General features: G+C 36.4%; 2 pseudogenes; both read left to right on the top strand.

The window, feature by feature from the left end:
• The first annotated feature begins 7,968 nt into the window (after positions 1-7,968).
• Positions 7,969-8,988, top strand: LOC100023697 (olfactory receptor 56B1-like; annotated as a pseudogene).
• Positions 8,989-11,520: 2,532 nt separating this feature from the next.
• LOC100023717 (olfactory receptor 52N4-like) lies at positions 11,521-12,526 on the top strand (annotated as a pseudogene).
• The last annotated feature ends 11,936 nt before the right edge of the window (positions 12,527-24,462 follow it).

Consider the following 24,462-nt stretch of genomic DNA (forward strand, 5'->3'; position numbering starts at 1 on the left):
AAATTGCTTTTTTGCCAAATTGCTTTTAAGTTTGCTTAATGATTCCTCAACCAGTAGTTTTGGGGTTTTGGTGTATTAAAAACCCAACCTACAATATCCATTCCTTCTTAGGTATTATTTACCTAACTTATTCCATTCATCTACCTTTCTATATTTTAAACTATCTTAAATAGTTCCAATACTACCACCTGACAATAATTTGAGGTGAGATAATGTGAAACCTGCAACTTTCTTTTTTGTTCATTGTTTGCATTGATATTTTGAAACTCCCCAGCCATTTTGGCTTTATTATTATTTTATCTACTTCTGTAAACTATTCCTTTGGTGATTTGATTGCTATTTCACTAAAACTATTGGTTGATTTAATTAATATCCTAATTTTTTTACTATATTTTTGTCATCTAGTCAAGAACAATAAATATCTCTCAGGTAATTAAGGTTGTGCTTTATTTCTATGTATTGTACTTGTTAATCAGTAAACAGGCAATTATAAAGTGCTAACTATATGAGCAGATCTACTTATATACATTATATATGTGTGCATGTATGTTTATACATTTATACACACATGTATGTGTGTATAAATATGTATATATATCACATAAAGCAGAAGCTCATTTAGGTTTGGAACTATCTTGCTATTGTAATTACAAGATTTAAATCAATATCAATAATTGCAAGTATTAATTTTATAAAATTTATTAATAATCACTTCAAGTAGAAGGAATAGAAAGGAAATAAAAGTATAAAAAATGTAATTATCTAACAAAAATAAGACCACATGAGTAAGTTCTCCTGCCTGGTCCAAAAGTCAGCTTCCACAGCTACGATTACAGGAAGAGAGAAAGAGGAGGTGGAGCTACAAAAAACTTATATTCTCCCTACATTAGCACCTAATGTTAAAAGGAACATGGGAATCTGGGATTTAGAGTCCTGGGAAGAAAAGTCTAATTCTACAAAGTTTTATCCTCATTTTCCATAGGACACTGATACATGAATAAGAAATGTCTCTATGGGTATATTATATTAATATCACATACTATTAAGTCAGCATTAAATACATATTTGTTGTTTATTTATAATTAAAATAGGGCAGTACAGAGTGAGATGTCAACAAGTCCTACCTTCTCTGTAGATGATGAATTAAAGCACTAAATAAAACATTACTAATGACATATTGAATATTTCTTACCTACTCATCCAGTCAGATATCTTCTATTATGAAAAATATACTCATCAAATATTAAAATTGTAAAGTTTCTAAAAGATCATGTAGTGTGATACCTTAATTTTATAGATGAAGATACTGAAGCATATGGAATTTGTGTTTTATATAGGATTACAAATCATATTAGGGTCAAAAATTGGACAAGAACAGATCAATTGAAGCCCTAACAAGTCTCCATTCTATGACACCATGGCTCCTTTCCTAGAAAGAACAACTCATCCAGGTCCTTTCTCTTCTCTTATCTTGTTGAACAGCCTTAGTATTACATTTGACATGATAAAGACAAGCAAATCACAGTAGTTCAAAGCTGGACACAAGGCTGGGGGTCCAATGGTCTGATTCACATCTTAGCAGAAATGACCTTTACAACACTGATGAGTGGTCACTAATCCTCTGCTTGAAGAGCACTAGGGTGTTTGGGAACTGGCCAATCCTTTGTTGAAGCCTATTCCACTTCTAGTGATGTCTAGTCATTGAGATGATTCTCTTCCTATGAAGCTGAAATGTATCCTAGGAAATATCCACTTTTGTCCCCAGACTGCCTTCTGGGTTTATGCAATGATATGATAAAAAGGGAACCTAGCTGTCAGTCTGACTGACAGGGATTCAACAACAAGAGACAAATGAGACCAGAGTAGGGTGATTTGGCAAAGCTATTACCAACCCTATATATCTATCTAAGATTTCCAAATGATCCACTGTGCCAAATCAAATGTTGTTGTTTTAATCAGGGTAAAATACATGCACTAAATTGCACAGATCTACTAGTCAATTTTATTTTTTAAGGCAAATAAATACATTTAGTCTGATATAACTCATCCTTAAGAAAGCTTTAAATCTATGATCTATAATTCATATGATCTAAGCCTATGATTCATCTTATAGCAAAAAAATGGCCCTTATGAAAACACTGCTGCGACTTTTCTTTACAGATGAGGAAATTAAGGTTTTAAGAGATCAAATGGCTGTCCTAAAGTTACTTAGTAAGAACTAATGGCTCATGCTTTGAGGTACATAAGCACTTTCCTCTCTAAGATTGGCAGGAGTTTGATCAAATTTGTTTTTTTTTTTTAATATTTGAGTCTCTAGAAGAGAAAGAAGTCTGGTGAGGAGAGCTCTAGTGGAACACTGGTATCAAATAGTTGTCTGCAGTTGGGATGGTTTTATACTTCCTGATCCTTTCCAAGATCAAGTACAATGTTCCATGTTCACTTGTCCTTCTGTTCTTGAAGGTAGGAGGTGTGGATCCAACTCTTGTTGACTAGAGATCCCAGGAATTCAAGGGCTGAAGGACTGAGATCACTACCTTAGCACCAAGCTGAGCAATAGATTTATCTAATGTCCAGCTTGCCTATAGGGAGACACAAAGGAAGAAAATCTAGAGAGAAAAGAGTAGAGGATGCTTTAAAGAACCTTGGTGAACACCCACAATTAGTGGTTATAACAGGTAAGAAAATCCAGACAAAGAGAAACAAGAAGAAATGGGAAGAGAGGAAGGTAGGTAGAGCAGAAAATACCCAGGGGAACAGTATGGTCCACAATGTGAAATGCTTCAGAACTGAGGAAGGGGGAAAAGTCATTAGATCCATTCATTAAGAAACTACTGCACACTTGGAAAGGACATGCCAGATTACAGAGAGCTTAGAAGAATCACAGAACTCTAGTTTGGAAATGAACCACAGAAGCTATATAGTCCAACCTACATCTGAAAGCATCTAGATAGCTTAGTAGATAGAGAGCCAGGAATCAAATCTGGCCTCAAGAGACACTCCCTAGCTTTGTGACTCAGGACAAGACACTTAACCCCCATTGCCTAGCCCTTACCTCTCTTCTGCCAAAATACAGTATTGATTCAAAGACAGAAGGTAAGGGTTTTTTTTTTTTTAATTCATGTCATATATTAAATTACTTCCAGAATACTTCACATTTCAGGGCTCAGAGATTTTGTTTAGGATCTTTGACCCACCATGATTCAGTTCTAAGAAGCAGTAAAAAAGGAGCTCAGGAAAATGACATGCTGGTGCAGTGGGTAAAGGGACAGGAATTAGAGACAGAAAGCCCCTAAGATCATGGATTTAGATCTGGAAAGGACTTTAGAGGTCATCAAGACCAACATCATTTTACAGATGAGAAAACTGAGACTGGAAGGTAGTCAGTTAAGTGGAAGGAATCAAAACCAAGTCCTTTGATTCTTGTTTCCATTTCTGCCTCTGACATAGATACGCATGATTCTGGGCAAATCATTTTCTCTCTCAGTGCCTCCGTCTACTCATTATGAGTTTCAGAGCAGGAGATGATCTTCATTAATGGAGGGAATTTTCTCTCTAGAATGTTCCTATGCCAATTCAATCAGAAGTCCAGTCCAAAAATGTTGTAGAAGGCAGAAAAACTCAGATATAAGATGACAGAATTGTGCTTCCATCTAGAAGCTTATAGAAATTCTTCCTTGTTCAACTCTACCAATCATTTAAAAGTGCCTTAAAAGGTTTTCCTTTCCCACACAGTAAATGGACAGGAAATAGTGAAAGACTGCCTATGTATGATCTAATTGAGGCAGGACTCACATTATTTGTCACCATAAATTCGAGAAGCAAGGTAACCAAATCCCCTACATTTAAGGCAATGGGCAGAGCCTCCTTTGTATGCTTTGAGGCTTGGACTCCCATTCACCAGTCTCCATTCCTCTCTCTTAGACTTGATTTTTCTAGGGTTTGGGATCCACTGATGGAGAAAGACCATGGTCACACACACACAAAAAAAGCATGAAACAAGTAAAATGTGTTAGGGCAAAGGAGAGATACCAATCAAGTTCCATAGGAAAATTTGAAGAGGGAAAGAATACATTGAGGCACACAACTTAATGGGAAAGAAAGAGAAGAGTTTCCACAGGTAGGAATGAACAGAGTGCATTTCAGGCATGTGGGAAAGCTAATGTAGAGTGAATAGGAAAGTCTGTCTGGAACAAAGATTGTAAATACAGCAATATAATCTAAGATGTTAAAACTTGGTCACAAGAGGGCAACCAGAAGGTTCAGTGGATTGCAAGCCAGGAATAGAAACAGGCAGACCTGGGTTCAAATATGACTTCAAATTCCTAGCTGTGTGACCCTGGGCAAGTCACTTAACCCCCATTGCCTACCCTTTACCACTCTTCTGCCATGGAACCAATTCATAAGATTGAGTCTAAGATGGAAGGCAAGGGCTTAAAAAAAGTTTAAGCTGGTCAGAATTTGAAGGCAGAGGGTCTTAAATGCCATTTGAGAGAATTCATATTCTAATCTAGAGGTAATAAGTGTAAACTGGAGTCAGGTCTGGAGAATCTGCATAAAACTTTCCTGACTGGTGAAGAGAATGATTAATAGACTTTCCAGTCATCATGAAAAGTGTATGTGTTTGGGGCATGTGGAGCAGTGTTCTGAGGGTGCTTTTGGTAAGAACTAAAGAGAGAAAAGATCCCTCATCTGGTTTCTGGCTTCAAGAGAGGTCACCCACACTTCCAAGTTTCTAGAGGAGATTGACTTTGGGAAGAAACCAACACAGAGAAGAATCAAGACTTCTACATGTCCTTGATTTCTAGCTTACTATGCTAGAGACATTAGGGAATTTCCCTTATTTTAGGGACTCTCAGTTGTTCTGGGATATCTCACTCCTAAAGGGGGAGCCCCTCATTCACTCTTTCTGCTGTCCAGCATATTTTAACCTCTATAATTTTTCTGACTTACATTTATTTTACCTGTAAAAATATTTAAGGTTTTGAGTAACTAGTATTTAGGGGGAATGGAGTCCATATGTAGCTTATGTAACAAGTCCTTTTATACAGATGGTTTTTGTTCCTCTTACCTGTGTTTTTATTATCAGAAATATGTTCTAGACAGCATCTGCTCACTCTTGAACTAAACCCTATGATAGAGTTTTAAGTCATGGGATACTAATTTTTTAACTGTGCAATCAGCAAACTATTTGTCAAGACACTGAACCAAATAATACTATAAAAATAAAGTAAAATAAAAGTGAAAAATGAAAAAATATAAAGTAGGAAAATAACACAATTAAAAATTTTCTTCATCAAAGTTGAGGAAAAGCCTGACAGAGCTACATGTCTATAACAACAGCTACTAAAGAGGCTGAGGCTGGCAGATCTCATGAGCCCTAGAGTTCTTAGCAGCAGTGAGCTATGCCAATTGGTGTACACACTGAGTTCAGAATTAATATGCTGAGCCTCAGGTAATGTGGGGCCCATGTTGCCTAAGAAAAATCAAACCAGCCCAAATCAGAAACAGCTGATCAAAGCTTATATCCTGATCCACATGGAATTGGGATTTTCACCTCTAATCTGGGCATGATCTGGCAATCAAGTCTTTTTTTTAATTGGCAAAAAAAAGGAATAATTTTGCAAATAGCATGTACAAAATAATGGCAGAATTTGGGGACAGGGGTTTGGGTTGGGGGGATAAGATGAAATCATGAATTCATCCATGTGAGAGACTCTGAGTGAAGCAAAAATAACCACAGAGGCAGATCAGTAATTCATTTAAAGTCTTATCAAATAGCCTGTGGCACAGAAAGGTTAAGTGACTTGCCTATGTGTGTAGGAGGCAGAATTTGAATGTAATGTTTTCCTGATTCAAGAATAATTCCTCTATCCACTATGCCATGCTAACTAGAGAAATTAAATACTCTCATTATTCTTATTATGCAGTGTTTTCCCATGAAGTCTTTTGAAATGAATCAATGAGGAAGTAATTGATTTCTATAATCAGTCATTCCCATTTTGGACATCATATGTGAATAAAAATATGTTCTCATTCAAGTAGAATATACCATTGACTTCTGAAAAGTTAGAAAACACTCATTCCCATTTTGAACATAACTCCTAGACACCAAAAGCAATCTCAGATCTGAGCTCATGCAGGCAATAAAGAGCAGTCAGATTTGGAGTATTTGCCTCTAGATCCAATATATTTCCCAATGTAACTTGTTGCCTCCAGGACCCAATTTTATAAGAACTGGGAATGGAATGTATTGAAATCATGTTTGTGTGTGTAATTTATTTAAATATTATTTTATATATTATATATTATTGCATTTACTATTTTTATAATTTTATTTAAAATGCTTTTGTTTTAAAACAATTTTAAATAACAAATTAGATTGTGTTCAATTTAAACTTTAACTCTAAAATTAAATTTAAGTAATTAACTATTTAATTAAAGTTATATTTAATTTTCATTTTCAGAGAAGAAAAATACATTTCCTTGGAGAGGATGGAATAGTGGTAAATGATTATCATCCTTCTGACTATTTCTGTATCTTGGTTTCCTTTTAGTAAGCAGAGTATGGATTCTTGATCCTAAGCCTTTGTACATGGGCTGTGGTCACTACATAGTTCTTCCTCCTCTTCTAACCCTTACCTATATGCCACAGTTATAGTCAACAAGGATCAGGTATAAAGGACAGTTAATACTGGCAGGTATATCAAAGGACCTTCTCATCAGCTTCTACATCAATATCATTACTCTAAGATTTCTTAGCAATCAACTCTGAAAGAAAGGACAAAATTATATCTCTAGGAAAAGAAAGAACAAAAGGGGAACTTGTTCAAAAAGCATGGAAAAGGGACAGCTGGGAGGTTCAGTGGGTTGAGAGACATACCTAGAGACAGGAGGTCCTACACTCAAATCTGACCTCAGACATTTCCTATCTGTGTGACCCTGGGCATGTCACTTAACCCTCATTGCCTACCCCTTACCACTCTTCTACCTTGGAACCAATACACAGGATTGATTTTAAGACAGAAGATAAGGGTTTTTTAAAAAACAAAGCATTGAAAGATGCATTCTAATTTAGTATGGTAGGAAAGCAGATCCTTCTCTAGAGGAGAAAGAGTTTGAGACTAGTTTTTCTTCAAAATCCCACAAGTGACTGACTTCAGCTAGTGAGTCACAGTTCTCATATCCAGATTAATTTTATTTAGGTTTATTTTTAATTAAGGCTCTCATGCACAAAAACATTCAGTGGCTCTTTATATATTATTAACCTACTAAAGTTAGTTAAGATTGTTTCAATTAAGCATTTTGGTTTCTGTCTCTCTAAACCAGAGATTAATACTGTGCCTAGACTTTGAAATGCTTGGTAAATAAATGAAGTGTTCGATGACTTACTCACTATGAGATAGCCACTATATGTCAAGAGTCAGGATTGAATTTATCTTCCTTACACCCAAGGTATCCCTCTATTGAATATGTCATAATAACTCTAAAAATTTCATACTAGTTTAACATTTTTTGGTTTGCCATATTTCTCATGAAATCTTTCCAAATAAGTCAACTAAGAAGTGCCTAAACAACACTAAAATGGAGGTGGGAAGAGGGAGGCTTTGAGGGTCACAGATAAGGTCTGAAGCAGAGAACCCCTTTCCAGGGAACAACATTCTGTCCTTTGGAATCTATGAAGAACCTTAGAGGCCATGAGGCCAACTCCATCAGTTGACAGGTCTCCTTATCAGGCTTTACAGTCCTATTGCACCTTGCAGCTAGGCATGACAGAAATCCTATTTACAGGATTGTTATGTATCTTGGGCTATAATTTACTAAGATACTGAGCATCTATCTATGCAGTGCTGTGTGCCCAATTATTTACTGTATTACATAAATATAGACACCAGATAAATGCTACTTAATTGGGGTGAGGGTCAAAAAAGGAGTATAATAATTCTGGGGAATTATTCCTCTCAGGTTAGGATGACTCTATCTGTCCAACAATCCAACATCTCCTTCTTCCAAGTCACTGAATTCATTCTTTTGGGGCTTCCAGGCATTCACAGCTGGCATCACTGGTTCTCTCTGCCCCTGGCATTCCTCTACCTCTCAGCTCTGGCTGCTAATCTTCTCATCCTGCTGACCATCTGGTAAGAGACTACCCTGCATCAATCTATGTATGAGTTCCTGGGCATCCTCTCTGTTGTGCATATAGGCCTAGCCACGACAATCATGCCCAAGATCCTGTCCATCTTCTGGTTTGATGCCAAAGCCATCAGCCTCTCTGGGTGCTTTACTCAAATGTTTGCCATCCATTGCTTTATGGGCATGGAGTCAGGCATCTTCCTCTTCATGGCTATTGACAGATACAAAGCTATTTGCAATCCTCTCTGCTACCCCTACATCATCACATTCACCTTTGTCTTAAGAGCTTATGCATTCTTAGTGCTTAGGATTGTCCTACTGGCCATGCCAGTGCCTGTATTGACTACCCAGAGGAATTACTGCCTTAAAAATGAGATGGATCACTCTCTACACTCAAACTTGGGAGTCACCAGCTTGGCCTGTGATGATAACAGACTCAACCGTATTTATCAGCTGGTCCTGGCCTGGATGGTAATGGGTACTGACTTGATTATAATCATCCTTTCTTACATAGAGATCCTTCGCTCTGTGCTAAAATTGAACTCTGCAGAAGCTGCATCCAAAGCCCTGAGTACCTGTAGCTCCCACCTCATTCTCATCTTCTTTTTCTACACAGCCATTGTAGTGCTTTCTGTAACTCACCTGGCAGGGAGAAAATATCCCCTAATCCCTGTGCTCCTCAATATACTGCACAATGTCATCCCCCCAGCCCTCAACCCCATGGTGTATGCACTCAGGACCCATGACCTTAGGGAAGGCTTCTATAGAGTGCTGAGACTATGTCCATGAGACATCCAAAGGAATGGGGTCCACAAAGGACTCTGGAAGCTTGAGGATGTGTATAATGCATCTCTGTGAGAGCAGAGGCTCACTCAAGTTAGTTTTTGGTCATGGCAATGATATTTTTATTGATAATTATCACAACCCATTCTTACCTCTTAAATCTCATGAAATCCCCCACAGAAAAGCTACTAAGAGTGTGTAAGGCTTCCTATCTCTTGAGTTTTCTTTCCACATTCTATGATCACAAGTTGTGAATACACAAAGTATCTCAAAGATACTTTCACTCCATTATCATAGGACTATTAACATCAAATGAGACATGTCAGAGATGATCACCTAAAGGATTTGCCACTGACAGGAAGGATATCTCCTGAAGAGTCCAAATGTAATCTAGAATTATCATTAGGTTCTCTAGATACTCCTGTCTACAGGTGATATTGGGCTGATTTCTCCAGAATCCTAAAGGAGTGCCTCAGTGAAAACCTTTGTCACTCAAAAGATTGCCTCTTATAATGTCCATGTTCAATGGTGGTGCTGGTGCTGGTGGTAATGAAGATGGCCAGAATTCAAAATCCCATTTTCATCATGTTGTAAAGCTTAGAAAGTTCTCCCATTGAAAGAATTTTGTGATTTAGATAGGGTAGGTACCACTTTACATTTTATATAAAAGAAAATTATAACCACATCAACGAAATGCATGATTCTCATCAGCCAACACATCAAAAGTGAAAGCTGGAATTCAATCCCACTTATTCTTATTCCAAGCCACATGCATTTTTCCCTTAAAAAGAAAAAGATAAACTTTTAAATTTGGTTTAATTGTAATTATCTGTTTTGGTTTTTTATGGTCACTCATATCTTTGTTTTATTTAAAATTCCACCTATTTACATGAATGTAATGGAATATTATTGTGTTTTGAGAAACGAATGAATATGATGAATACTGAGATGTCCAGGAATACATATCAAAACTGAACCAATGTGAAGTCAGAAGAACCAGTAGCAAAATATACAGGCTAAAAAAATGTAAACAGACCATGATGACAGTAAATCACAAATAATGTTGTGTAATTGTGACCAAGCTTCAATGTAATGAAGAGACATAAAGATGAACACCCTCTCATTCTTTTTGTAGATGTGGAGAATTTTGTGAATGGAATAATACATGTAATGTACAATCTGGTTGATATGTTTATTAGTTTTGCTCAACATTTTCTTTTCTTTTCTTTATTCACCTTTGCTCTAAAGGATTGTTCTCTAGTAGAGGGAGATGGAGAGATATATTAGGATATGTAAATTATATGAGCACAAAAGAATTCAGTAAATATTTTTATTATTTTTTAAAATGCTTTAAAAATGTTATCTAATTATATCTTCACAACAAACCTGGGAGATGTGTGCTAAACTCTCCATTTTATAGATGAGAAAATCAAGATAGAAAGAGGCTAGGATCAATTTATGTAATATGAATCTTATAAATATATAGTAATATTAACTATAAAATATTTTATGCATTTCATAGTTCTTTTGAATGCAATTTCTTAATCATTCCTTCCTGTTTTGTTAATACAATGTAAAAATGCAAATAATTCTGTGAATTGTTTTATCTTGATATTCTGTTGAATGTATCAATAATGTCCATTAGTGTTTTTAGTGATTATCTAGGACTTTCTAGTATCAAGCTGCTTAGCAGTGGTGCAGTAGAATGTTTAGAGAAGTAATGTATAGTATAGGATACTATTGTCAGTAGTAGTAGTAGTAGTAGTAGTTAGTAGTTGTGGTAGTAGTAGTAGTAACAGCAGCAGCAGAAGCAGTAGCAGCAGCAGCAGAAGCAGTAGCAGCAGCAGCAAAAGCAGTAGTAATTTCCACAATATCTTAAGGTCTGCAAAGTATTTTGCAGTAATTATTTCATTTGAGCCTCACAAAGTTCTTAATCCTGATCAATAGTTTCCTACTCTGGGGATACCTTACACTATATGGACAATGATGAGTTATCTTCTTTCCTTTGGATTATAGAGATTCTAATAATAACTTCCATCAACATAAAGGGTTTATCAAAACAAAATTAAATTCATTGTTTCTTCTACATCCTTCTTGCTTTAAAATGGCCCTGCTGGATTAATATTTTCTCATACTTCTCTAAACACATGCAGAGGACTCTGATTTGCTCAACTATCCACATCCTCCCCCAATCCCAAACAGAGCTATAACTAACAACTAAGGCGTAAGAGCAATTAAATTAATGTAGAAATTTTCAAGACACTTTAAGACTCTTTCTAGGGAAGCCAAAACTGTTGACGAAGTGGAGGGCAGAATGGTACAACTGACTATAGAGGATCTTCTCTGGGTGAAGCTACAAATGTGGGTAAGAGCATATCATTGAATTGCTTCAGACTTTTAAGTTGGTAAATTCAGCCATTTCTAAACTGATGGTGTGCCCTCTACATTTTGGGATCAAAGGACAAACCACCATTGGGTAGTTATGACTCTTTTCCTTTCCTGATTCCTGCAAAAATATTGGGATTTCATAACTTTTTAATAGAATTAAAGACAAAATTAACTTGATTGTGATAAGTTTTTTTTCACTTTTTCTTTCCTAGAAAGACAGCCTCCCTGCAAGCTGTAGATTTATTATCACATTACCAGAATGCAAGAGATCAACAGAACTACCCTGATGCCAACCTCCTTCATCCTAGATGGGATTCCAGGATTAGAGGACAAGCATGGTTGGATCTCCCTTCCATTCTGTTCCATGTAGGTGGTAGCCATAGTAGGAAACTGTGGTCTCATCTACCTCATCTGCTATGAGGATACACTGCATCAACCTATGTACTACTTCTTGGACATGCTCTCCTTGACTGATATTATTGTCTGCACCACTACCCTCCCCAATGCATTCTGTATCTTCTGGTTTAATCTCAAAGTAATCAACTTCAATGCCTGTCTGGTACAGATGTTCTTTGTCCACACATTCACATTAATGGAATCTGGGGTCCTCATGCTCATGGCTCTGGATCGATATGTGGCCATCTGCTACCCCCTAAGATATACTACTATTCTTACCAACTCTATCATCACCAAAGCTGGGATCATTACTTTATTTCTGAGTGTGATGCTTGTCACCCCCATTTTTTTCCTGATCAAGAGACTGCCCTACTGTCGTAGTAACACCATCTCCCACACTTATTGTGACCATATGTCTGTAGCTAAAGTTTGATGTGGTAACATCAAGATCAATGCTCTTTATGGTCTCATAATTGCCCTCCTAATTGGAGGTTTTGACATCATGTGTATTACAGTCTCCTACACCATGATACTCCGGGCCGTTGTCAGCCTGTCATCAGCAGATGCTCGACAGAAAGCATTTGGGACATGCACAACTCACATCTGTGCCATTGTCTTTTCAAATACTCCTGCTTTCTTCTCCTTTCTTACCCATCGTTTTGGGGGCCATAGTATTTCCCCTTCAATCCATATCATTGTATCCAACCTCTACCTGGTCCTACCCCCAACTAGGAACCCTATTGTTTATGGTGTGAAAACGAAGCAAATCCAAGAGTGTGTCCTAAGATTCTTTTCAAGATCCAAGAATAAATCTCATGGCATTTCATAGGAAATCCACTAAACAAGTACAGGAACAAAATACCTACACCAAGTGAAAGGTATAACCCAACTTTACCCAGAATCTGTCATCTCCATTCTTGGCATAGATAGGGCCACATGTCCAGTGAAGGAGCACTTACAATATGTTATTATCCCTGGTGTCATCCCTGGATCTTCCAATGGCCTAATCACTGGTCCATTCCAATGTTCTATATTACATTCTATTTATCCAGTCCTAACCTCTCTGCTGATCTCCAGTCTCAAATCTCCAGCTACCTAATAATTTTCTAGAACTGTTTTTCAGTAGATACCTTAAACTGAACATTTCCAAAACTCTCCCCTTGCCAGAATTCCCTATTCCTTGTGAAGGCAATATCTCCTCCCAGCCTTCCAGATTTGCAACCTAAGAGCCATTCTTAATTCTTTACTATTACTCATACCCTAGATGGAATGTTAGCTGGTCCTATTGATTTCACCTCTGAAATATTTCACAAAATGCCCTTTCTTCTCTTTGGATACTACCATCACGCTAGTGTAAGACCTCATCTCCTCATGCCTGGACTATCACAATAGCCTTCTGGTCATTCTGCCTACCACAAGTTTTTCACAATAATAGTTCATTTAGCTGACAAAGTGATTTTTCTAATGTGCATATTCAACCATGTCAAACCACTACTAATAAACTCCAGTAGCTCTCTACCACATCCAAGATTAAATAAGACATGCTTTGTTTTGTGTTCAAAGCCCTTCATTACCTAGTCTCCTCCTCACCTTTCCAGTCTTCTTAATAATGATGCTCCTACACATTCTCTTTGATCTAGTAGCACTGACCTCCTTGATGATACTTGAACAAGACACCCCATCTCTCTGCTTTGAACATTTTCTCTAGCTATTTCATGCCTAGAATATTCTCCCTCCTCTCTCTGCCTACTGCCTTTCTTGACTGCCTTCAAATACCAGTTAAAAATCCCACCTTCCATGAGAACCCTTTCCCAGTCCCTCTTAATACCAGTGCCTTTCTTCTGTTGATTATTTTGTATTTCCTTGTATAGAGTTTGTTTTTATATAGTTTTTTGCATACTGTCTTCCTTATTAAATTGTGAGATCCTCAAGGGCAAAGACTGTCTTTTATCTTCCTCTTCATCCCCAGTGCTTAGTACAGTGCTTGGTATATTGTAGTGCTTAATAAATGTTTATTGACAACTGAAAAGGAAGGTCTAACTGTACCTCTACTTATGAGACCCTTGCTGCTCCTTATTCTATACTGAGAATTGATTCTGAATCCTGTGTCCTTCTCCCGTGACTGCATATCTCAGGAAAATAGCATGTGGATAGTTAAGGTATATATCAAAATAAGTTACTAAAAGAGCCCAATATACTGAAGGAAAAAAATATGGGTTCAAAGATTCCAAATCACCAACCTACACTGAACAAATTCATTTAAAAATTGCAAAATTCTATACTGCAATTTACCCACTGAAACAAGTTTCTTTTATTGTGCAATTCCCAGCTTCCTCATTTTATTTGATCCCTAGCCATTGTGGTTTTAAACTATTTAGATTTTTACATATTTGTCAAATTTGACTCTCACAAGCCTCTCATATTGTACCTGTGAGTACTGCATGCCATAAAGGAGAGAACATTGATCCAGTAAAATTTTTGGTTTTACCTATGCCTACTGCTTCCTTCAGAATTTGGTTGAATATTATTTATTTTTCACATTGTAGTTCAGTCTTATGAACACTAAAGGTGTTTTCCATGCTTTACTCTTGTTCTAATGGAAAAGAAGGTCCAGTGAAGACCAGAGAGATCCAAAAAGAAATTACCACAGAATAGAAACAAGACCAGAAACTTGAGACTATACTTCTGTTTCTTGGATGTAAAGAGTAAAGCCTCCTAGAGACCACCGTACCTGATCTCCAGAAGGGGACAGCAAGGCAGAGACAGCAGCAGTTTCCTGGTCCAAGGAATGGCTTTGAGTAGTGGTAGGGTCAAAAATATCTCAACTTCAAGTTCCTGAGCACAGCCTTGGAGAGGCAATGGCAAAAACTCTCCACCTTATTATGACCACATATTAGCCTTATAGTGGCAATCCCTGATCCCTGAATTATGGAATTATGCATACACAAAATAAGAGAGAATCACATTACTTGAGAAAAGGCAATATTCAGGAAAAAATGTGAAGTAATAAGAGATCCTGGACCCAGTCTGCTAGAGTCTACAGGATTCTAGCATCTGGTGTTCTAAAATTTCTAGATTGGACTTCTTGGATAAAAGGATTATCCTAGATTGAGATATAATATTGAAAAGAAAAAAAGATTAACATATGTCCTTGGAGGTAGAAGAGGAGATAGAGAGAAGCTGAGTCACAATGAGGAGCAATCTTGTACCTTGCTTTCTATTATTACAAAGTCACCTACTAGATTAAGCAAACTGTGGATAAAATCCCTGAAAACTAAATTATATGTTGAACAAGAATGGAAAGATATATATAGTGTATGAGTGTGTATACATATATATATATGAAAATACACAAATGTAAGTGTAACTGTCTTAAAACATTTATAATTTAGTAACATAATATACAAATATTTTAATGCCCTGTCATCATCAACATATCTATTAATCATGCACACATCTATATACTCATTCATCTAATGTGCACTTATATAATATTCATTGTGAAGAGAAACCTGTGCTAAGCAATATAAAAGGCAGTGATAATATAAAAGGAAAAATTAAAGTAATTTCCCAGAAAGAATTTTCATTCTGCTGTGAAGATATAATATATACATAGATACATGTAACATAAACACAGATAATAGAATTCAGAATATATAAAAGAGGGGTGCATCTGGATGGTTTAGTGGATTGAGAGCCAGGCTTAGAGACAGGTTTAATTTTAGATGGTATGTCTCTAAAATTAAGACACGGAAAGCATAGTTTTTAATGGATTTTTTTCTTGAAATGAAGCATCTACCTAAAACTATCTGTATGTATTATTTGTAATGCAACAAGCTAGATGCCCTCTCACTAAGATCAGAAGTTAAATAAGGATGCTCATTATCATCAATATTATTTAACATTATTTGAAATGCTAGTAATAGCAATAAGAGAAGAAAAAGAAATTGAAGGAATCATAATGGACAAAAAGGTAATAAAACTATTTCTCTTTCCAAACAATATGATTAATTAATGAAAAAATGTAAAGGAAAGAGGTCTAGCAGCCCCAGATTTTAAACTGTATTGTAAAAAGGTAATTATCAAAACTATTCTGGTATTAGCTAAGAAATAAAAAGGTACACCTCTGAAACAGTATAGGCATACAACAAATAGTAGCAAAAGATTATAGTAACCAGGTATTTAGTAAAAATATAGATCTAGACTATTGTGATAAGAAATTACTATTTGGTAAAAATCATTTGGACAACTGAAGAGTAGTTTGGCAGAAACTGGCTATACACCAGTATTTTATACCATTCACTAAGATAAGGTCAAAATGGATGCATGATCTAGATATTAAAGGAGTTACTATAAACAAATTATAAGAACACAGAAGGTATTATCTATAAGATTTATGAATAGGAGAGGAGCTTATGATCTATTTTCTAGGTCAGTTGTTTTTTCAATGAGATATTTCATAATTTCTTCTATTTTTCATTCTTTTGATTTTGCTTTATTGTTTCTTGATGTCTCATGAAGGCATTAGCTTCTATTTGTCCAAGCCTAATTTTTAAAGACTGAATTTCTCCCATGACCTTTTGATCTTCCTTTTTCATTTAGTACATTCTATTTCTAATGGAAATCTTTCCCTCATAGGATTTTTTTCCCTCCTTTGCAGTTGGTCCATTTTGTTCTTTTTTTTAATATTTTCTTCATCAGATATTTGTACCTCTTTGTCCATTTTACCAATTTTGCTTTTAAAGCTGTTATTTTCTTTTTGCATCAGTTCCATTTCTTTTTCCCATTTTTCTTCAACCCTTCTCTTTTGATTTTTAATCCCTTTTTGAGTTTTTCCAGTACTTGAGAGAAATTTCCATTTTTCTTTGAAGTTTTGCATGTGGTTTCTTGGATCTCAACACCCTCTATTGACTCTGTGTTACCTTCTTTGGTTCCATAGGAATTTTCTAAGATTAGGTGTTTCTTTTGCTGTTTGCTCATTTCCCTGGCCTTTTTTATCTTTGGACTGGGAATTCTGAAAGCAGATAGTTCTGTCTTTTCTGCTGTTAGCTTGCAGGGTTCTACACATTGAGGTACTTTGCCCTGGAGCTAGGTCTTCACCCCTCTGCAGGCTTGAAAGGGCCAAGCACTATGAACTTCCAGGCTTTACTGTGAGATGGTACCAGGGGTGTCCCCTGTTTCACTCACAGAAACCCAGGTCACTGGCTCTTATCTTCTCTCATTCTTCCCAGTTTGACAGTTTGAAGTTTCTTTTGCTTGCTATTTTTTTCTTCCAACGCTTTGGTCTCTCTTAAGCCCATTACCTCTCTTTCTGTGTGATTATGCTATAGTATCTTTTTCACCTCATTATATTTTTACATTAAACTCATTTTTGGAGTTTGGCAAAAAATAAAAATTAATAGCCATAATTGAATCAGAAAGCACCACTTTCCTAGAGAGTGTAAAGATTAAAATTTAGGGGAGACGGGGAGACTGAGGCAGGTAGAAATTAGTTTCTCTCTGCAAGGAATATTATATTTTTAGAGGTTTATTAAAGGTTAAAGATTAAAGAATATACAACTAAGAAACATGTGCCTACGCCAGAGGCCTAGACAAAATAACCTCACATCACACAAGAGACCGCCTGCTCCAAAACAGAAGTCCAAAAAGAGCTGAGAGAGAGTGCCTCAAAAGCCTTTGAATCAGCTTAAATATCTTCTCGATCTCGGCCCAGGTGCAATTACAAGGCATTCTGGGGAAGTGGAGCAAAGGCTCGTGGGGATTGTAGTCCTGTATTCGAGTCTATTTTTTACATTTCCCCATGTGATCATTTTTGGAAAAATTAATTTTTCCCCAAAAGGATCAAAAAACATAATAAACTTAAAAGATTACAATAGTGTGAGGATAAGAGAAAAAAGGATAAAACCAATAATTGCTGAACACATTGACAAAAAGCCATTAGGGGGCAGTCCCCTTTGGCATAAAAGTATACATACAAATAAATGTTCAATCAACCACACCCAAAGTTCAATTTTGTGCAACTTGTGGTCTGGAGGCTTCTTCATGGTGGATTCTCCAACAGTTCAGTTCTGGATTCAGAGAGGTAGCATCTTCTTTACCTAAAATTCTTCTCAAAAGGAATTTAAACTTTGCAATTTAAATAATGATTTTTTTTTACATTCCCCCGTGTTGTGGGTGATTGAAAGATTCAGAATCAGTTAAGGATGCATCGCTGAGGTATGAGGTATATGAATCAATTGGCAAGAGATATTAAAAAGACATCAGAAAATCCAAAAGAAAAGAAAAATTTCTGGATGAAAATATAGACTATCAAAGTCTTATGTGTAAAAATTCCAAGTAGAAGAAAAATAAATCTATAACAGGTCCTTCAATCAGGGCCCAAACAAAAAGATCTAAGTAATGATGCATTTACCCAGTCAGTGCCAGGACTACAGAAAGGTACCACACTATGAGAGGCAGAAAAGGGGACCAGATTATAGGAGCCAAGGTTTCAGGGATACTCGTCTGTGAGTATCTTCAGGGTGAGTGTGGATACAAGGAAAGCCTATGTCTTAACACATGTTAAACATAGTAACCTCGAGTCTTCACACTAGGTTCAAGACCTTTGTATTGGCCTAGAAGTGCATCAATCCATCCTAGATTGGCCTTTCTTTAGCCCTATGAAATGGCTCTTGTGTATCTCTTGTCCTGGAATCAGACAGAATCATTAAGCAAAGTCCCATAATTTATTTAAATAATTAGTGGCATCATTTTTATAGTCACAAGCCTTTTAAGGCATGTATTAGGAAATGTATCTTAAACTTAAAAATCAAAAGGTTAAAGAAAGTCTTAATACTGGTGACATGTGCTTCAAATATAAAAAGGAGAGAAAAAATAATAAAAAAAAACCTGAAAAAGTATATTGCACATGCAAGAAAAATATAATAATAAAAGAGCTTTAAAAAATTCAAAAATATAGCTTACAATCATTGACACTCTGTGTCAGTTAAGAAAATATAAAATGCAAGGCTTTCTCACCAAAAAATGAGATCCATTTCCTCTTTGTATCTGGCCATGATCACTGTGAGTAGAAGGCAAATGAATTGAACAAAGTTAACAATTTTTTCATCTTTAAAAATACAGTAGTACAAATATGTAGATATCAAAATCCCCAAAATTCTCAATAGCCCAATTAATTACAATAGCAAACAAACACACTTTCATATTTCACATAAGTTGCTGTATGACATTTTTAAAACCTATGAATTGATGGACATTTGTCACAGTTTTTACAAACATAGCAATCTTTCAACCTTGGTATTTAAACATATTTTTTAAAACAAAGTAAAACTCATCTTGGGTTTCGAACATAATCAAGAAATCTATATATCATTCTGGTAGAAGTAAAATAGTGAGCTGAAGAGTATAAATAAAGGGGTGATCCTTTTTCTTGGAGGCTTATAGGGATACAAATGCCCTGAGATTAACTGCCCAACTTCCATTCACATGTGGGAAGGTTGGGGGTTTATAAAATGTATTTCACTTCAGCTAATGGGCCTCACCTCGTGGTAGAGGCAGACAAAAATAACCAGATTGTTAAAAAAAATTCCAAAAATCATATTTAAAAAACCCTTAAAATCAAATCATTTGAGGTATTTAGCACATTAAAATTCCAAAGGTTGTTAATACAATTATAACCAGTTCTGAAGTCCATCTATCCTCAGCAAAATAGAAAAAAGCTGTTTTTTCATATATGGGCTTATCCACAATAATATTTGTTCAAAACAGTTATAGGGGGAAAACAACAGAATTTTAAAACTCAGTACATTCAAAATAAATTCAATCAACCTTCAGTTCACAGAATAATATTCAATCCAGTAATATATGAACTTAAAATCACAAAGTTATATCTTAAACAAAACAATGCAATAGAATACAGAGATTTTTTTATAAACCATTGGAGTCTGAAATGCCTTAGAATATAGCCTTTAGTGTCTTCAAAGTTCCTTGGGGGTTTTTTTTGTTTGTTTGTTTGTTTGTTTTTAATTATCCATTTAAATGCCTATTGTCCAAAGGTAGAGTAGTAAAGGCTAGGCTATGGGGTTCAAGGGATCCCTCCAGGGCCCCATAGCTGGGAAGCATCGGAGGCCAGATTTTAACTAGAGACCTCCTGTCTCTGGGCCTGGCTTCCAGTTCGCTGGGCCACCCATTTTCCTCCCCAAAGTTAAAGTTGAATCGTTGGGCTGAGTCTGCTCCCTCACATGCAGGTAAAATCAATGAAATTGCCAGAAGAGTAAAAAATCCTTTTAAACAGCCCATTGCTTTTTAGGTTTCTGTTTGAAAAGATCTGTTTCTTCTCTCTAGTCTTTTCTCTCTTTCCCCTCTCTGATCCCCCTGTGGCCAATACCCCCATCCATGTGGAGGCTTAGCCTAAGGGAAAATTACCGGGTCTCCTTTCCCTCTCTTCTCTCCCCTCCACCCACGTGGCCAATACTGTTACCAGCTGGTCGCAATGAGTCCTGAGCGATCTGCTCCAAGGATCTGGGTGATGAGCCGGCTGGTGTCACGCTCATGGGTCTGGGGCGCAAAAATAGGCAGGCAGCAGGCCGTTGAGAGGCCAGGAGCAGGAGTGGCTGCGGGGGTGGGCAAGGCCGGGACCAGGTACCAGGTGAGGACAATCAGGGCTGCAGGCTGCAGGCAGGAAGCGGCGGGGCCGAGCCAGGTGGGGTGGGCAGCAGGTCCAGAGTCTGTAGCAGCTTTTCAAGGGTAGAAAACCTTGGCCAGAGAGATATGGCTCAAAAAAAAAAATTATTTCTAGGTACTAGATATTAAAGATTAAATCAGAAGATTGAGAGTTTTTTTTATCCCTTCGTGGTCACCAACTGTAAAGATTAAAATTTAGGGGAGACGGGGAGACTGGGGCAGGTAGAAATTAGTTTCTCTCTGCAAGGAATATTATATTTTTTAGAGGTTTATTAAAGGTTAAAGATTAAAGAATATACAACTAAGAAACATGTGCCTACGCCAGAGGCCTAGACAAAATAACCTCACATCACACAAGAGACCACCTGCTCCAAAACAGAAGTCCAAAAAGAGCTGAGAGAGAGTGCCTCAAAAGCCTTTGAATCAGCTTAAATATCTTCTCGATCTCGGCCCAGGTGCAATTACAAGGCATTCTGGGGAAGTGGAGCAAAGGCTCGTGGGGATTGTAGTCCTGTATTCGAGTCTATTTTTTATAAGAGTTGTGAAGAGTAGACTAAAACCAGATATGTGGCTCAGTGAATAAGAACTCTAACCTTAGAATCATGAAGATCTGAGCTCAATACTGCTTCAGACACTTATTAGATGTGTGACCTTGGACAAGTGACTGAATCTCTATCTGTTTCAATTTTCTCATTTCTAAAAGGGGGCAATAATAAAACCTACCCCCAAGGGTGTTGTGAGGATTTAAGGACAGAGAATATTTGTAATGCTTTTGAAACCTCAAGTTTAAATATAAATGCCAACTATTATAATGTAAGGAAGAGGGAAGAAGATTTTTATAAGACACAACTTTAAAAAATAGTGGGAAGATGCTATTTACAGTAAACTCTGAAGTCTTTTGTCACACAAGGGACTTCTGCTTCCTAAAGGGATTCACCAGAGGCTCTATAATGATACATGCCCTTGAGTTTTCTGCTTTCTATCACCAGCAGCACTGCTTCTGACTCAATCTATCCTGGGGCTTACTGCTCTTCCTTGAGGATTGGTAAATGAATCCTCCTCAGGCCAACTGACCCAACTCCTGAGCTGCTCCCTCCCAGCCTCCCCTCACCCCCTTGAAGTGCTTTCTACTGGCCATAAAATCCCATAGTCTTGCCATATACCTGTAGTCATTACTAAACAGTTTCTCATAAGCTGAACATCTACCTCTAAAAGGATCCATTCCAGGACTTACATTGATCCCTATAATACTGGGTGCTACATCTCTGCCAACACCCAAGGTGAGTATTAAGTGATCTACTAGATGATAAAACGGATAGAACACTGGACTTAGAGCTAAGAGTGATGGAGCTTGAATCCTGCCTCAGACTCTGAGTAGCCATATGACTATATGTAAATCATTACATCTTTCCCCTGTCTGAACATTTGTATTCAGCTCTGCAGCCAGCATTAGATTAGGGCAAAGCAGTGAAAATCCAGTTGGAATTTCAACTTCAAAGCTGTTCACCTAAATTCATTGGAAAATGTCTTAGGAAAAAGTTTTTCAGAAGACAGATGAGCCCAGGGGAATTGTAAAGAGTACCTTGGAAAAAAGAAATTCTGTGGAAATCTCATCATTTATTAACAAAAAGGAAATTCATATTTTGACTATTCACATGAAAGGGATTTTCCATGTAATTAGATAATCTCTTTGAAAAAGTTCTCTGTGAGCTCTAAGCACATTAATTTTTAGAGCAGTGTTAAAATGGAAAACTTGAGAAAATATCAAATCAAAGTTAGGAGAATATTCCTATGTTTATAACCAGACAGATAAATACAAAGAATCCAATGTTGTTAACATTTATGTATCACTTCAGCAAGGAATTTTATTTCACTGTGCCATGTTGCCCTTGTCTGCCATGATAAAGTTCATTTGTAAGTATTATAGGACTAAAAATTCACTTTGGTAAAGAAAAAAGTTTCTGACTTTCAAGATTACTAAGTGAACGGACCATTTTATTGATTACTTTTTTTTATGATTTCTTATGGATATAATTTTAAAATGTGGTGCTTTCTAATTTTGGGTTTGGAATTACTACTGTAACTTTCAAATTGATAGGATTTTCCTAACTGTTTTTATTATATAATAAAAGCCTACTTATAAAGGGGTGGGGTCAGCTGGGTTGCTCAGTGGATTGAGAGCCAGACCTAGAGATGGGATGTCCTAGGTTCAAATCTGACCTCAGACACTGGGGCAAGTCACTTAACTGCCATTGCCCCACCCCCTTACTGTTCTTCTGCCTTAGAACCAATACAGAGTATTGATTCTAAGAACGAAGGTAAAGGTTTAAAAAAAATACAAAATATGCAATCGATTTACTAAGTCTATGTTTGAATAAATGACTTCTTGGAATAGGAATTTTTTAAATGGAAGATACACTATGCAAATACAGAGGCAGAAAATGGAATGTCATAAATAGAGAATAAATAATGGGCCAATTTGTCAATAACATTTTATGAAGGGTAAGGGAATGTTATAAAACAACTTTATGTGTAAGTGGTAGGTATATTTTTCAGGGCTATTACTGGGGTGGTTACCAATTCATTGGCAATAATAATGAAATTTAGAGGTCCTATTTACTTCTTGATGACAATGAATACCCCCACCAAGTAATTATAACACATCACATCCATTTCTTTTCAAAGACAAGAAAAGAGACTTGCTAAGTTGGAAAGAACTTTCATGTTTATTCCATTCAACCTCTACCCATAATAGAAACTTAATTTCCCAAATTCTTAACAAATGGATATCCCATCTTTGCCTTAAGACTTTTAGTAAAGAATAACTTCTCCACTCTTGCCCTTGGAAATCCATTCAACAGTTTATACAGTAAGGAATATTCTTCTTGGATTAAGTCAATCCCTTTCTCCTTGAAATTTCCAGTTTTACCAGTTCTACTCTCTACTAATATCTATTACTTCTTAATAAAAACCCTTGTATTAACTTAAAACTATTGTTATGATTCTTCTTCACTTCTCAAGTTTTATATCTTCAGGTTAAAAACCTATTGTTTTTAATTTTTCAAGTATAGTATAAATTAGAATGCTCTCATCCTTCTTGGCTATCTCACTCTGGTATGTCATATGTTTCTTCTTATCTCTTTCAAAATTAACCTCCTAGAATTGCATACAATATTTAGTGTCCAGAAGGGCAGAGTCCAGAAGAATTGTCCCTCTAGGACAGAGGTTCTTAACTTGGGTCAATGCCCCTTGAAAGGCTTAATGGATAGATTTCTGCAGATCTGTAAACTGGGCTGGAAGAAAAATACTTAAGTTTCACTAACTTCTAACTGAATATTAGCATTTCCACAATTTTTAAACCTTATTTTTGTGAATAGGAATTCATAGGCTTCAACACATGGCCAAAGAGGTACATGAAACAAAATACTTAAGAATTCCTGATATAGATACTATCCTTATCTCAATGTAGCCTAAGATCATTCTTTTTGAGCTCCTGAATCAAATAGTTTATCCATATCATATTTCTAACCCATTAGAAAGCCCCCTCATACCTTTCACATAAATTGTATTCTTTGTGACAAAGGAACAGTATTGCTGATTAAAAAAATAAAAAATCATTGAACCATCATTAATAAAAAAAAACACCAAAGAATTCTAAGAGTTATGCCTCATTTGTGGTGTTAATAGAAGTTTTCAAGAGATGTCTGAATAAGACCTGATGGGCTACTTTATTAGCATATCAGATTCCCAAGGAACTAGGGAGCCCTTATCTTCCTAAACAGAAACAGAGAAGAGCCTACTAGAGATAGGGCAAAAATCTTCCATTATCCCATATAAAACAGCTACCATGTTCTCATTGAAGTAGTACTAGCTTTAGACCATGGTCAAGGCAAGATCATCTAGGACCAGCTGAGAGATCAAAAAGCCTCCAAGAATGGTTCTACACACTGAGAGGATGAAATTGATATTTCAAAAAGATCATACAGAGTTTTACTCAGGCCAAGCAATTTTACAGATGGTCAACATCACTATAACAGAGGTTATATTCAGGCTTTCATTGTTTAGGAAACACAACTCCAGTCT

The sequence above is a fragment of the Monodelphis domestica genome, chromosome 4 (assembly GCF_027887165.1).
Source record: "Monodelphis domestica isolate mMonDom1 chromosome 4, mMonDom1.pri, whole genome shotgun sequence".
NCBI lineage: Eukaryota > Metazoa > Chordata > Mammalia > Didelphimorphia > Didelphidae > Monodelphis > Monodelphis domestica.